This window comes from Protopterus annectens, chromosome 10.part0 (assembly GCF_019279795.1).
Source record: "Protopterus annectens isolate FY-2018-M chromosome 10.part0, PAN1.0, whole genome shotgun sequence".
NCBI lineage: Eukaryota > Metazoa > Chordata > Ceratodontiformes > Protopteridae > Protopterus > Protopterus annectens.
This window is the reverse complement of record NC_056744.1, coordinates 802,059,952-802,076,551: the sequence shown is the minus strand read 5'-3', so window position 1 is coordinate 802,076,551 and position 16,600 is coordinate 802,059,952.

Below are 16,600 nucleotides of genomic sequence, written 5' to 3'. Positions count from 1 at the left end.
TATACAGATTTCCCATGGAAAATGATCTGTGCTGCAGTGGGACTCGAACCAGCAATACCTGTTCGTTAGGCGGATGCTCTAACCACTACACTATTGGTGTGCTGCTTCATTTGCATATATATTCCTTGTTATCCTCTTTAGCCTTTTTAGCTGCTTTAACCATAGCTAAGCGATGGGCAAACTCTCGCACCTACGGTTAGCTGTACTCGGGGTTTAAAAAAATAAATACAAGGGTTTCTTTGTTTTATTTCAATGTACTGTTGCTGTTGAACACATGGGGACTGTTGGTGAAGATATGCGGACACCTATGAGCAGTTTCGCTCATTTATTTACACTTTCTTCTGTTCTACTTTGCAGGGGTGTGAGAGTTCTGATCTCAGACATGCCCCCTGCATTCATCCCACACTCAGTGTAGGATATGGAGCTCCGGCAGTGCACCTTCATTATTATGCATGGCGCGCTGCCATCCTCCTCTTCAACTGCCACTTACGTGCAGGACTGGTTTAGTCCTGCATGGCAGATTAGTAAACCCGGGGGTATGACTATTTATTAACATATTTATACTTGTTGCATAGTTGTCTCTTTGTATAATTATAGTTGCACATTGCTGAATATGGTATGATTTTTTGTAGGATGGCTTAGGCAACAGTTCTCTACATCTAACTTGGCTCACTACCAATAAAATTTGCATTGTAAGAGGAATGCCAGAATGTGTTAAAAAAAGTTGAGATCCAAGCTTTACACACTATGCCAAGGAAATGTATGATCTGTACACTCTACATGCACCTCATAACCAAGAATGTCAAGTGAATAATCAATGCTCAACTTCCTTTCAGGACTTCAGCACATTCATTCCAACACAAATGTTACTTTACAGGCTCTTGCTGCATGCCAGGTTTTCATCTAAACATATGTTTCCAAGGTCTATGGTGTTTAGCAAATCATTTAGTTGATTAACTGGTTTTGCTGTACTTTGTACTCAGGTGACCACACCATTTGTCACTGAGCTTTCCCCACCCACCAATAGTGCAAATCAACAATACTCATGACTTTGTGACCAGACTTATTAACAAACATGAAAACCACACGAACTACACCATACGTTTTCGTAGGTTCGGTTCATAGGTTTGTACTAGGCTATTTATCCTTGCAGGACATTTTAAGCCTAACTCAATTTTCCAAATCCAAATCCAAAGGTAAGATTCAAACCTTGCCTTCTGTATCTATGAGGTAAACACCTTAACCATTATGCCAACCCCCAGCCCCCTCTTGGCAGTGTGAGAGCATGCTCACCTACACCACAGGTTCTTTAATTATTTCATTAACAGATCTTTCCCCAACTAGGTAGCATGTTAGACTGCTCACCACACATATTAACAGTGCCCCACTGATCACTAATCACAACTCAACTCAGTCAGGCACCATAATACCACTCATATGATACAAATGAGTACACCAACTGACCCCAAAAGGGAGGGGGAGGAAGGGCCCTACCATCCAAGTACTAGAGCCTTTCTTCCATTTCACACCCTGAAGAAACTTAAGGAAGGGGGGCAGGCAACACAATCTATAGTGTCAAAGAGGGCTTCCCTCCCCGTATCCTAACTTTATATAACCTCCTTCCCCCTTTCCATATATCGTGTGGCTTCACTCAACTCCTCCCAACCAACCTCCCATCCTTTCCTAGCTATTTTGTTTGGTGGTGTCTGCTATTAAGGTACAGCTCAGTGACAAATTATTCTGCCAGGCAAAGTTCATTTGTCATTGAGGTTTCCACACCCACCAGTAATGAAAATTAGCTTAACAGCCTGTTTTCCCCCACTAAAAACCTAACAAACTATCTCCCAAATAAATTCTTCCAAAAAAAAAAAAAACAGCCGCACATTAAAAATGTTTAACCTGATACCTTGGGCTCGAGTATGCAAAGTCCTAAAGCACCACTCACCCTAGCCACTCTATGATAAGAAACCTCCTAGTAATTTCCATTGCCTTAAAATTATCAGCACCCCTCCAAATCAACACTGAAATTATGTCTGAACAAATTAACTTAGTCCCTGGAAACCTCTGAGAGGCCAATAACAGATCCCTTATTAAACAGGTAAGCAACCTCCTTTTAGGTTTAATTCTAACATCATTACCTCCAAAAAGTATCACTAACACAACTGCATCACCAAATTGCTGTCTTACCTTCTCCAACACTGACAACAAGTGGCACCACATGCCTTTCACCACACCCAAACTTTTGCCACTGGACATAATAATCACACCTCACTTTTTGGCAATGCCACCTGCTTGTCATCATCCTTCTGATCAGTTTTTTTTTGTATAGCCAAATCAACACCACCATAGAAATAATATTGATATCTTTCCACTGTAAAAAAAAATAAAATAAAAAAACAACAGAGCACTAACTCAAAACACCCCAACATACATGAAAACCAACACAATGACCCATAGTATATAATCAAAATAAAAACAAGCCACCTTGTGCAAGCCACCAACAATAACAGCAAGAGATGCTTGCCTTATGCTAGGCTCCTATCCCCCTTTCTTGGTTGAACCTTTTCCGAAAACTTGAACAACCTCACTGTACTCCAGTCCTGAGTAACATCCTGTAAACCTGACAATTATGACACCACAATCAATGCTGTAAGGAGCACCCTAGCCTTCTGTACAACCTCACCAACCTGCCACCTTCCACTAAATATTCTAACCCTAATTCAGTTGACTGACTCCTTGTATGTAATGGCAATATATTAACTAAATGCTTAAATACCATCAAAGCCTTATCATATGCTTTCCAAGTAGCCTTGGACCAGGATTGCCAAACCAGACAACTTTCTACACTTAACCAATCTCTCACACCTTTATAAGGAGAATATTGCAGCTTAGCGGAGCTTGAGGTACCAACTGCTGAAACCTGTGGAACTGAAAGTGGGACAGACTATCAACCAAAATATTGCAATGCCCTAGAATATGTTGAGCTAATAAAGCCTTCATCCTACACTACCAATGATGCCCAAATTGGTATCAAGTCTTAGAAGGTGATATCCTTTCAATGCTCATCAATCCAACTATCTGGCCAGGCTTCAGCAAGCCATCTGCCACCAAAGCATGCTCCCATACTTAGCCCTCATGATGTGTCCATAAATAGGTCAAGATCATGTAAAGAAATCCAGTCATCCTGCCAATAAAATCACTCCATTAAAGTGTTGGAGAAACTCCAGCCAAATAAACATGAAATCCTTGAACTGCCTGCCTGCACTTACACAATAATGTTTTTGCTTCATGCCCCTCAACAAATTGGGCATAGCTGTCATAAATGTTTGATGCAGCCCTACTGCATTCATGCAAAATTAGAGACCCAAAACCTCCATCACTTCCTTAACCCTTTTCTCCCTCAACTATTGACTCCACCCAACCTCTCACTTTCTCTACCTTGTTATAGAGAAGCTTGAACATTTCCAGCTCTAAATCTAGAAAAAGTTAGAGTCTTAATTGGACTCTTCACTTTGTCCTTAGCTAATGCACTCCATGCTCCACACAAAATTACTGAAACAACCTCATCCCCTTGTCAGTCGTATCCTTTCCTTCCCCAATCAGCAAAAAAAATCCAAATGATTTGCAACTCCCCCATGAAATCTGACCTCTGTTGCCACATCTAGTGCAACACTGTGCTGAACTTTTTAAAAGTAGCACATGTGACTACACAACCCATAAGCACTGACTTTTCAAATTAAAACTTTCCATCGATATACAGGCCCAAGATTGGCCAATCCTGATTCCTCACTGGTAATAACCTAAAGTCTGTCTCAATATCCATCTTTGTCAACTAAGGATCTTTATATTACTGGCTCACCTTCACCATTTCGTCAAAGATAAATGTTGAAAATTAATATCTGCTCTATTAATATGGGCATTGACTGAACCACCTTTTGGGAAAGGTAAGTGATATATTAACATAAATTCCCCTGGGGCCATCTTGGGCACTAAACACAACAGGGATATTCTATATGTGCTAAAAGGAGGAACTGCAAAGGGACCTAAGAACCTACCCACAGCTAATTCTTTGCCCAAGGATGTCTGCACAAGCTCTTCCTTCCCTAATGCAGACTTCAAATTTTTACAAATATACCTAACGATCAGCCTTAGATTTTTCCTGCAAATCTGCATTAAAATTCCCCCACAAGCTACTAAGCCACTTCTCTGTTACAGTAGCCCTGAAGCAGCTAGTCTAGCTGACTCACATCAGTAGGTGAATGTGCCAGTCTCCTGATGGGTTCTAACACAAAAAGGTGGACTCCCAGAACACCTCAAGCCCTTGCTTTGCTTTCCTCAACACCATCAACCCTTGACACACCTGACACATCTTTCCTCAAACACTTGACTACAGGATGTTGACCTGTACAGTGAATTACATGCATGTATAAACCTACATGTGAGCCATGTGGATTTTAATGCATTTAAATCCCAACATGTTTTAACCTTGCCCACATCCCATCCAAAAGTTTCTTCATTGCACTGCCCAACTTATCCAGCATGGCCCCCATCCAAGTATCAGGATGTTTATTCTACCACACCAAGGACTAATTCACGGACTTGACCTTATGAAAACACTGATCCACCATAGCCATGCTTTACCATACCCAAGTATCTGTGCCCCTCCTAATCATTAAAAAGTAAGACAGTGGTAATGCTTGCTGCATATCCATTTCAAGTAGAATGGCCATGAAATGGACAAAACCCCAAACCCAATTATCCCTTGACTTCAGCTGATACTTCCTTGTGACTATCTTCTCCAGTGCCATCAGGGCTACAAAAAGATTCTTGACCCCAGGTTATCCGCCACCCATTGAACATCATCTGCACTTATGAGATCAAAAACTTCAATAAAATCTTCCTGCCAAATCTTCATTTTTATGACCAGTTTTTGCTTTCTTAACAAGGACTGAGGGAATCAAACCCTGCACCTCAGCAACTACAGTTCACATCCTTCACCCTCTACTATCATCCAACCTCGAAATTTTGCCAAGAGACTACAACACATAGTGCCAAATAAAGTGAATATCTGCAACAAAGATATGGGCATCCACAAATATCCATTGAAAAAGGAGAAGGAAAATGGCTAGCAACCATCCTGTATGTATAGTAGCTGATTAAAAGGGGAGATGGCATTACAAAGAAATCCCATGTGTAGGTTTGAAGATGTCAGTGGTGTAATGTCATGTCAGGATGCATGGAGGCCTACTGTGCTCTCCCCATTATGACAACAAGCTAGAATAAGAGATGAAATTGTCCCCTTCTCATCCCTAACCACCAATGAGTAATTCACTCAAAATAACCCCGATGCTAAATGCCCTCCACCACTCCAAAACACAAAACATACCTCTCTACCTCCTACTTACTGCTGCTGCTCTAAGCTTAAGAGCTCTACCTTCATTTGCCTGAATAGCAGAATGTGTGCCAGTATGCATTTTCTGAAGAATTTAAGGTCCGAAATTCGAATGCACATCACCACTCAGATACCCGTGAGAAACTATAAAATCCCAGATGCCCAGACCAGTCCAAATGTATTAGGCAAAAATCTAAACCTTCTACAAAATTCTGAACAGTTGAAGGTGGGTTATGAATGTGATGAACCACCACCACCCACACTGAAGTACCCACTACCACAAAAAATAAATAAATAAATAATAAACTTTTGCCTATTTAGCACCTGATTCCATACTGGTCCGCACACTGTTTCCCACAACTACTTAAGCTAACTAAATACATACTATCTACCTTACCTCAGCTATTATTACTCCCCTCCTTCTACAGAAAATACAAAATGACAAACATACCTCCTCTGTGACAGAAAATACCTGGGACCCTAATTAATGATCCCCAGCTGATTGCCTTTATGCTTCAAACTGGACTGTACAACACAATCTGTAGTGCCAAACAGAACTCTGCTCACCTTAATCTAACCTTATATAACCTCCTTCCAACTTTCCACATATGTTGTGACTTCACACAACTCCCCTCCCCCAGTCCAACCTCCTATCCTTTACTAGCTTTAAAGACACAGCACAGTGACAAATTAGTCTGCCTGGCAAACTCCATTTTATTATGTTATATAATAAGGCAAGCATCTAGCAGATAATGGAGGTTGGGACTGTAAGGAAAGTTTACAGCATCATACCATTCAACCATGCTGTTTATCACTTCCACATTTTATGTATCCCTACGAACTTTCTGTGATTATCCAATATAAGTCACTTAGACATTCTTTTTCCACATTTCCATAAATAAAAACAAATATGTGGTGAAATAATGCATATGGCCAAAAATAAATGCAGTAGAAATAACAAAACTAATAAAAATAATTCAGAAACATAAAAAAATTAGCTCTACCAATATGCAGATGTGTAAGTTTAGTTTTTAAGAACTACCTCAAATAGTTAATAATGTCAGTTTCTCAGAAAACTGAATGCAAAATTAAAAAACATAAAAGAAAGGATTTAATTCCGATAAAAATCCAAAGGACTGTGTGCCCTGAATATGACAGAAATCATTTTCTTAAAATATGTTACACAAAATTATGCATATCTTTAGGACCACTAAATATTTATCTGGATATTTGAGCAGTGTATCAGCCAACAATGTTAAGCATATTGAGTGCATTTTTGTCACTGCTACATTCCCTGTATGCAGAATACTATGACAAATAATACAGATACTTTTCAATGGGTACAGCTTGTTGCAAAACACTTTATATTTTGATGTGGCATAATAACTCAGACACTAGCTAACAACATCATTTATATATATTCCCATATGGTAAATATCTGCTCTTTCCAGAGTTTGTTGTGCTGTTTGGGTAAATGATATTCAACATTCCTGTAGACTTAATCTACAAAAATCATTTTGAGAAATGATTTCTGACATGGCAATATACTTTAAATAAATGCATATGAGGCATCAGGAAAACAGATCCATATTGATTTCTTTGCAATTGTAATTTTAGGCAGAGGAAACCAGAACTTATGTAGAAATGAAAGTTGTAATGAAATACATGTTAAAACAAAACAAAATGAGATTATCACATGTACATTTTTTCATAAGAGATTAACATATTACCATTAGAAATTGTTTTGGCATTCTTTTTGTTGGTTGTACATAAGTAAGCCCTGCTTTTACAAATAAATTGTTCTTTTTTTTTTGTATTGTCCTGTGCATATTGCAATTCAGAAAACCAGCATGTCAGACAATGTTGGAATATTTAATTGTCTCTGAATGTAGAGTGAGCTTTAATTCTGTATAAATGGCATTTGTGAAAACAGTTGTTCAGTTTCTTGTTGGTTTGAGTCTTGCTGGAAATTATCTTAAAAGTGAGCCTACGAGTACCTACAGAGTGAATATTCATTTGGAGGAATGGCATATTGTTTCAGATTTCTTAGGGTCAGATTCCAAAACTTACTGTAAGTCTGTCCTGATTCCAAAAGATTTTCTCTCAGTGGAAGTGACTTACTTCAATGTAAGGCATATCTATAAAAAGGCTTACACAAGGGACCAGATTCCAAATGACCTACTGTCAGTGCAGGAGGTCAGTTACACTTATACTGAGATCAAGTCTTTTCTAAACAGGCCCTTATTGTACAATACCTCAGCATGGCTATATTGAAATGTTCATAAATCAGAGACAACGAAAATCATGCTCTTGTGTTAACAGCACAACATTCTTTTTATTTTTGCACTGAAGCAAACACGTGGGAGCTAACTACAACACATCTCCACTGCTGATGGTTGCAAGGTGTTATCTTTTCATTTCCATTTTAAGGAAGAAGCCTTGGTTAGGAGGAAATTATCAGACTATCTAAGCAGATCTTTCTTACTTTCATTCAACTGAAAACTCCTCTCAATACACACTACCTTAGAGTGCTTATCTAAGCAAAGTCTCAGTAGCTCAACAGGTAGCTTATTTACCTTTGGTGTAGAAGGGTGAGGGTTCTGTTCTCACATGATCTAATTAGATTATGTTATTATTTTTTACAATACTGATACTGCAATGCAGAATAAGGTGTTTGCTACACTCCTAAGAGTGCTGTCCTTCAGAGAAGACTTTAAACCAAGGCCTCATCTGCATGACTTGGTGGTAGCTCAGGTGGATGTAAAAGGTCCCATGGCACTTACTGAAAAACTAGGGGGGTTTAATTTTATACAAAAATTACAGAACAATACATTTTTACATATTTACAATTGTACAAAAGAAATATGTACTAAAAGGACTCTGCATTACAAACAGAAAAATAAATAACATCTGTAAAATTTTCAAAAAGACACTCCAGTTTATAAAACTGGAAAAATGACAAAAGAAAAAATGAACAATAATAAATAATTCATCCCCCCACTCTTTTGTCTAGAACAAAAATTTAATTGATGTAAAATTTCAGTTAAACAACACATATTATATAACACTTCTTGGCATTTCACTAACCATAAGAACCAAATAAAGAAAATTACTCTATTTTCTCAACATGAGCATCCCATGAAATCCCATAGTCTCCAAATCTTATTATAGACATTGATACATTCTTTATTTCCTTAAATAAGAATTTCTTGTATAACATAACCCAAAAGTGTTGACCTCTAGCACATTTTAAGAAAACACACTCCTCATCCTCTTCTACGTTACATCATTCTCTATGACACTTCCTTTCTGCAAACATTTTACACTTCATATTTTGTTTAACTGGCAATTTTTTTAAAGGTAGCTGCCACATAAAGTCAGACCATTCTGATATTCCCTCATACCCAATTTTTATATTTTTAATTTCCTCTCTTTCTTGTGCGTTTCTCTTAGCATACCCATCTTCATGATAAAAAAGTTCCTTAATATATGTATAGCACAGTTTTCTATCAGCCATTAAGCCATGCAAAGTTATTTTCCATTGATACATCCAGTTCTGAAGTTCTTTCATTCCTACTTCCACATCATATCTTACCCTTTTTCCTTTTTCATAACTATCCCAAAAAGATTGATCCCCCAGATTTAATAAATTCCTTGTAGGCATAATGTAGAGCCTACATGGAATGTTACCGTGTCCATGTACACGGTTCTCCCTGGCACTACTCCATGCATATTAATGATGGCACATTGCTGAGTGAGAGTCGTGGAACATGGTTATTAAATCAGTGTGGGGAGTGTGGCACTAACTATGTCTGCAGATGAGTAACACACTCCAAGCACTGTCCAATTGCTGTATTTCAATGTATTTTTTTTTATTTTTTATTTTTTTTTTAAGTTTGTTTGCATGGTGTGCAGCACAGCAATGCTAAGTGGTGCCAAGACACCTGCTAGACATCTAAAATAGAAACCAGATGTATTTAATTATTTACTTAAAGGTCAAGTTTAAGCATAGCTGAGTGGGTTTGCATGGTGCAGTGCTCAGCAGTGCTTATACATAGCTCAGATGTATATGTAAAGGTAAAACAGCACTCAACATATCCATGTAGCTAAGTGGGTAGAATTATAGCCTCATATACAGTAGGTGCAGGGTTTGAATACAAGGAAGTGAAAATATGCATTTATTTTGGAAATAAAAATCATGCCAATTATTTTGAAATACTGGCTCGCTGCTCTCAGCTAAGCTCTGCTAAGACCTGCTAAGCACTACATAAGCATAATAATGGCTGAAAATGTTTATGCACTGCTTGGCACCATTTGCCTGGTTTGCACACTGCTAAGTGACACGGTGCTTTTTTAATGTTACCCAATGACATTTAAGGGTGGGAAAACAGGTTATATAACGCTCACTAGGCAGGAATACAGCATAACTTGTTGGAGTTCCAACTGTGTAGTGACTATGACTGGTATTGGAGAGGGTGCACACTTCTGGGCACAGCAGTAGCCATTCAGGAGTCCAGGGTCATGGTTGGACTCCTGGAGGAAAACCACGAAGACTGGCTGCTGCAGGGGGAGTTCCAGGGCTCAGAGTGCAAGGTGGAGGCCTGGGACCAGCTGGCACATGAACTCACCAGTGTGACAAGTATCCTCCACACAAGTGAGCAGGTATATCATCACTATGATGACCTGAAGTGTCAGAAGGGGGATCTCCTGGTAACCTAGGTCCAAGATGCTCAGGCAGCAAATGCCCCACATCTCTATAAAGTCAAAAGTCAAAGTAAACTTTATTGTCATTCAGAAATCACACAAATGCAAAAACTGAACGAAATTCCATATCTCCAGACTCAATGTGCATATAGACTATTTTCACAGACATTTACACAGTAATACATGGGTATTACATCACAGACATGCAGGTAGACAGACTAATATTGCACATAATTAGAAACACATTTTAACACTTTTTGAAATGAACACTTACTTGCATGAGATGTTAGTATTGCACAGGTACTTGGTTAAGACATTGCATTGATCCTTGCACAGAAAGAGATATTGAGTATTGCACTATGGACCTTAGAGTATTGCACTATGGACCTTAGAGTATTGTACTATGGTTAATTTATGGATTTGCATGTATTGCACTGAAAGAAGATATATTTTAGCATTGCTACTGCCCTAGATGGCCTATAAGTTACAGTTGTGGTGAATATTGCACTAAGTATTACGTGAGACTGGTAACCAGGTTCTTGCACACATTGAGACAGTTCCTACTGATTCAGTTGGACATCATGGAGTGTAGTGATTATTAGAGTTCAGCAGCCTGATGACATTAGGGAAGAAGCTATTCCTGACTCTCATAGTTCTGCAACATATGCTTCGGAAGTGCTTTCCGGATGATAGATGCAGGAACAGTCTGTAAGCAGGGTGAGTGCAGTCTTTAATTATTCCTCTGGACCTGTTGAGACATCTGGATAAGTACAAGTCATGGATAGGTGGTAAGATGGTCTTAATGATTCTCTCGGCTGTCTTCACCACTCTCTGGAAGGATTTGCGCTCAGAGGTAGAGCAGCTTCCATAACGTACTACGAGGTTGTTCGTCAGGATGCTTTCTATCATACCTCTGTAGAAGTAATGAGAACTGCTGATGGGAGATTCACTGTCCTCAGCCTTCTTAAAAAGTGCAGCTTCTGGTGTGCTTTCTTGACTATGGCATTTGTATTTGTGTTCCAAGACAAGTCGTCATCGATTTGCACTCCCAGAAATTTTGTGCTTCTCACTCTTTCAACTCTTTCCCCATTGATGGTGAGGGGGGAATGTTCCTTGCAATTTTTCCTGTAGTCCACAATTATCTCTTTTGTCTTGTTCACATTTAGTGCTAAGGTGTTACTTCCACACCAGGTAATGAGCTGTTCCACCTCATTTCTATATGCTGTTTCATCATCATTACTAATGAGGCCCACCACTGTTGTGTCATCAGCAATGTTGATGATGTCATTTGTATTGTACCTGGCTCTACAATCATGTGTTAACAGGGTGAACAGCAAGGGACTTGGTATACATCCTTGTGGAACATCAATGTTAAGAGTGATGCTATCTGAGGAATTATTTCATATGCACACTTTCTGAGATCTGTCTGTGAGAAAGAATTTAGTTACAAAGTGGAGTGTTGACGCCCAGGTGGAAAGGCTTCATTATCAGATGAAGTGGGATGACTGTGTTAAAAGCAGAACTGAAGTCAACGAATAGTACCCTCGTGAAGGTGTTTTTATTTTCAAGGTGTTCCAGCAATAGATGGAGTGCTAGAGAGATGGCATCTGCTGTAGAGTGGTTTGCTCGGTAAGCAAACTGCAGAGGGTCAAGATCAGCAGGCAGCCCAGATGTTATGGCATCCTTGACCAGCCTTTCAAAACACTTCATCACTGTGGAGGTGAGGGCTACAGGGCGATAGTCATTTAGGCAAGATGGTGGAGACTTCTTTGGTAATGGAATGATTGTTGTATCCTTGAAGCATTTCTGAACTATTTGCTGACTCAGAGAGTTATTGAAGCTATCCATGAGGACATTTGTTAGTTGCACTGCACAGTCCCTGAGCACACGCCCTAGTATGTTGTCAGTAAGTACATTTACCTCTGTTTGACCAATATCTAAACTGAATGTCTGCTAAACTTGTATGTATAATAGTGTGCCTCTCTGCCAACAGCTGCAGAGGAGAGGGCTCATAACATCGAGGCACATGCAGGGCGCTTGGCTAGGTTGCGCATGAGTGTGGTGAGTACAGATGTATTTTACTATCTATAGTCAAATAAGCAAGAAAGTGTAAAGCATTAACCATAATAAAATATCTGCAAAATGTTGTAATGCAATAACTGTGAAATTACAGCAGTATTGCAGCATCTGCATAACGACAACTGTTGTACAATAAAAACTCAAAACCATACCAGTAAATGTATGAAGGGATTGCTAATAAATGCTGTTGTACAATAAGTGTTGAATTAGAACTGTTTTGCAAGAATTCAGTTATGACAACTGTGCTGCAATAACACATGAACCAATACGAATAACAGCAAGATAAATTGTGTACATCAGGATTGTCCTGTTTTAACTATTGTATTTCAGGTATATGCATTCAGGCTATGAGGTAAGGTGCTGCAGTCAAGTATAACAGTGGAATAGCTGTACACTGCAAATATAATGGCTGCCAAATGTCAGGTTTAGCACATATAGTAATGGTCAAGGCTGTTTCAAGGCCAATATTGTTCACATAATACTCTGTCTTCCACAAACAGCAGGTAAGCAAGGTATATGGGCGAGATAGCCAACCCATGATCTGATATTGTTCATTGACTTCACAGATATTACAACCCACTAACAATATATTGTGTACACCTGCATTCTATTTAGTAATCTATAGGCTACTTAGCGTCTCTGTCATGCCTGAATTTCATGCATGTGTGTCCAGCTGTCAATGCAGTCTAGTATAAAACTGTAGTACTGTTACCAGTTCATATTTGGTTCCAGGAAACTTGTACACATAAAGAAAGGACAGACCTGTAGAGTAGATAGTAGCACTGTTGTCAACTATATAGCCTATAATGATATTAATGGACTGTATATCTCTCTCTCCCCACTCCTTAGCTTCATTTGTTTATTCTTGTTATTCATTGGTTATAGTTTACTATTAACATATATTGTTATATTAAACTGTATTTTGGGGCATGTGTTTTATTATTGTTATTTATTATAACGGTTGCATATTAAAGTATCTTTTTGAATTACCAATTCTGTTGGCCTTATGCTTTAATTGTTACTGACATGCTGTTTGCATTCTGACTGTTCTGTTATTTATTGTTGTGTTTCACATAATATGCATTGGTTTGTAATCTGTTTATTTCCAGTGTTCTGGCATGCTGTTATTACTAACAATGTTTGGGGAATAACTAACTATCCATCACCACAGTACATCTGGGTAGGCCGGTTCCCAGTGGTCTGCCTACCCTATCTCAGCTAACCGTGGCACTGGGTTCTAGCACATCTGTGACCCAGGCCGGTGGTGCCCACTCCACTGCCCCTGCAGCACATTTGGGTGGAATTGCCTCAGGGGATGGGGCCGGGCCTCACCCTGGGAGCAGTGCCAGAGGGGCTGCTGTCACCCAATGAGAACTGCCAGACATGGTGCGCAGGACAGTTTAGTGAATGTATGAACCATGCCTGCACCAGAGGACACACTAGCCAACCTGGTGGGGCAGGCTGGCCCTGGCACCCAGCCTACAGCACAACCATCTTTGGGGCAGTGAAGGAACAGTGTTGACTGTCCCACAGGTGGGGACATAAGTCATGCTGCTGCTCTCTGGAGGTACATGCATCTTGGATTCCACAACTCCCTCCCCATCCAAGTTGTTTACCCCACTCATGTGTCATACACCACCCCTGCCTGCTGTCTTGTCTGTCATGTCTGTCTGCTATTGCATCCTCTCCTACCCAACCTACCTCCCCACATGTACCTATATCCCTCCCCAACATTCCACTCTCTCCTTAAAAAAAATGGGCACCTGTCCCACAAAAAAATATCGCCCCATACATAGCTCTCAATTTCACACATGTGTCCAATAGACACAATTAATGTGTTCCAATTGGCTCCAAAACACTTTTATGTTGTCTTCACCCCTCTCTCTGGGGTTTGAGAGTCCAAATTCATCTGCAAAATCTATCAAACTGCACAGCTGTTGCTGAACAAGAAATGGAAAGCTAGGGTTCTTTCCTACACCCTTCCTGCACATACCTACCTGCCTGTCACTATGTTTTTCCCCCTGCTTGCCCCATTTCACTACTTTCCTATCACCCCCTTTTTCTTTTCTTTTTAATTTTTTAGTGTGGATTTGCACAGAGCTAAGGGAAGCACTGTGGTGCATCACATTGCGCAAATCCACTTAAATGAGCTTTAACGAGCCTTAATCATCTTATGTGTTTCTCACATTGTTAGTCACATGTACAAAACAATCACCTCTGCCATGCTTCATACCCAGGCCCCTGTCAACTGCAGCCTCTTGCATTAACCCACTAAACCACACAGATCTTAGTTAAAAAAGGTGTTTCCAGAAAAACATATTAATTGCCACTGACACACTGAAATTAAATCTAATGCAAAAAATTGGAGTGTACCTGGGACTCTGATGCAAAAATACACCAGTAGACAGCCAAATATGTAACAATGGAAGTACATGATGCCTGAGATAGCAGGTAAAAGTCCCCTTTTATCAGCATTGTTAAACACACCTGCTAAGGCATCAATGGCAAAGTACATATGTTCAACTGGGACCCTGCTGCAGAAAAACTGCCTTTGAAAGCCATGCACATACTGATGGATGCAGACAATGTGTGTCACAGCCCATATGCCTGCACATATATCATGCAAATATACCTGCTGCAGCACTGACTCGGTAGTTCAGTCTGTTTAATGCCTTGCATGCAGTACATTTTGCCACACACAGACCTGGGTTTGAATCCAGTGTGTTGCACTTCAATTACATCATTGTAAAGACAGCAAGTAATAACTGAGTCATGCAGTTTTAATCCTCATAGGTTACTGCTACTTAATTATCTGTACCCAGTTTTGCAAGGCAAAGGTCTGCAGGTAGTGACACACTGCACATATTTGTATAGCCTAACTATATGTCGCCTACTACTCTGCTATTGGCACTGTTGCATGACAGATGTACCTTAAGCACATGCCTCAATTTGACTGTTAAGGGTACCTTTACCCTGGCTCTGCTGTAAACACAGGGCTAACACTGCTGCCACAGTTACACATGCAGCTTGCTGACCTCCAAAGTGTTCACACTGCCTCTATGTGTCTGCCTGGAGCATACACAGCTGTATGTTAAAGTAGCTGCTACAGATCAACCACAGCTCACTACCCCCTATAACAAGGGATGCGGACACAACCATACATAAAGGGGGAAGGCAAAGGCCCAGAGATAGGGTCATGTTTAACAGGTTGCCCCCACAAAACTATTAAGTCAATAGAATAGCAGCTACTGCATTAGCATGCATATTCTGATAGGTACGAAGTGTGACACTCACATCTCACTCCCCTTACTGACCTCACTCCATAATGTTTGCCAGTGAACTGCAAGATGACCCACAATGTCATGGGACACTGGCCAAACAAATGAGGCAAAACTGTGGACATACTTCATACATGTCTACAGTGGACAGTATTTGTACCTATCCTCTGTGATCCTGAAGTCTCCTCACCTCAATAATGTCCATCACAAAAACTAAGAAAGGGACCAAAGCCTACATGAAGGCCTTATATATTGTACTGTGTTGCCAAGTCATTGACTAATGATAGTGTAATTCAGCTGTTTTGGATGCAATTAGCAATTCTGAGCCGTAGATTGGTGCAGAGGCAATTACCTGTTAATGAGCATTACCTACAAAAGGCAAGCAACTGCTTATGGGGAACAGGTCTGTATATGGTTTTACTCACACAGACAGCATATGTGCAAAGCATTTGCAGAGGAATGCTTCAAAAAGGAATACATCATTCTACCAGGTATGTACTAGATTTTCCCATAAAACAGGAAGCAGATGGGAGGATGGAGGTATAGGGAATATGGATTACAACAGTAGGCTTGTACTAGATCTATGAGATTGGCATGTCAATGATACTCTACTGTCCAGCACCTACAGGCATTCCTCTCAACTGTCCCTGCTTTCAATTACATATCCATTTGCCCCTGTTAATCCCTCCTGCAATGGTTGGCTGTTGTAGTAAAGATAGTGGATTACATGTAAGAAAATACTGACACTAAGTAAGGGTGTACACTCCTATAGCATCAAACAATGTACTGTAATTCACATCCTCTCAGTCTGTCAGTGTCATACATAAATAGTTCTAATGGTGTAAAAGTGTCCCTGAATGTCCCTGATGTACTCTGGCTAAGTCTCTGTTTCATAGACATTCATCCCTGTTTGGTTGAGAGCTATGCCTAACATACCCCTCAACCTCCTACAGTAAGAAATCAGGACAAAGCCATAATTAATGAGGGGACAAAGGCCTAAACCCAGCAAGACAGTATACATATTGACTATACATAGTAAGAATGTGAATAGACTAACAGATATTACTGTAGCATAAGTGTTTTTTTTTGAGGGGTCTGATGTGTGGCAGTCAGATTCTGTTTTAATTTTCTGACAGCAACCATCAAT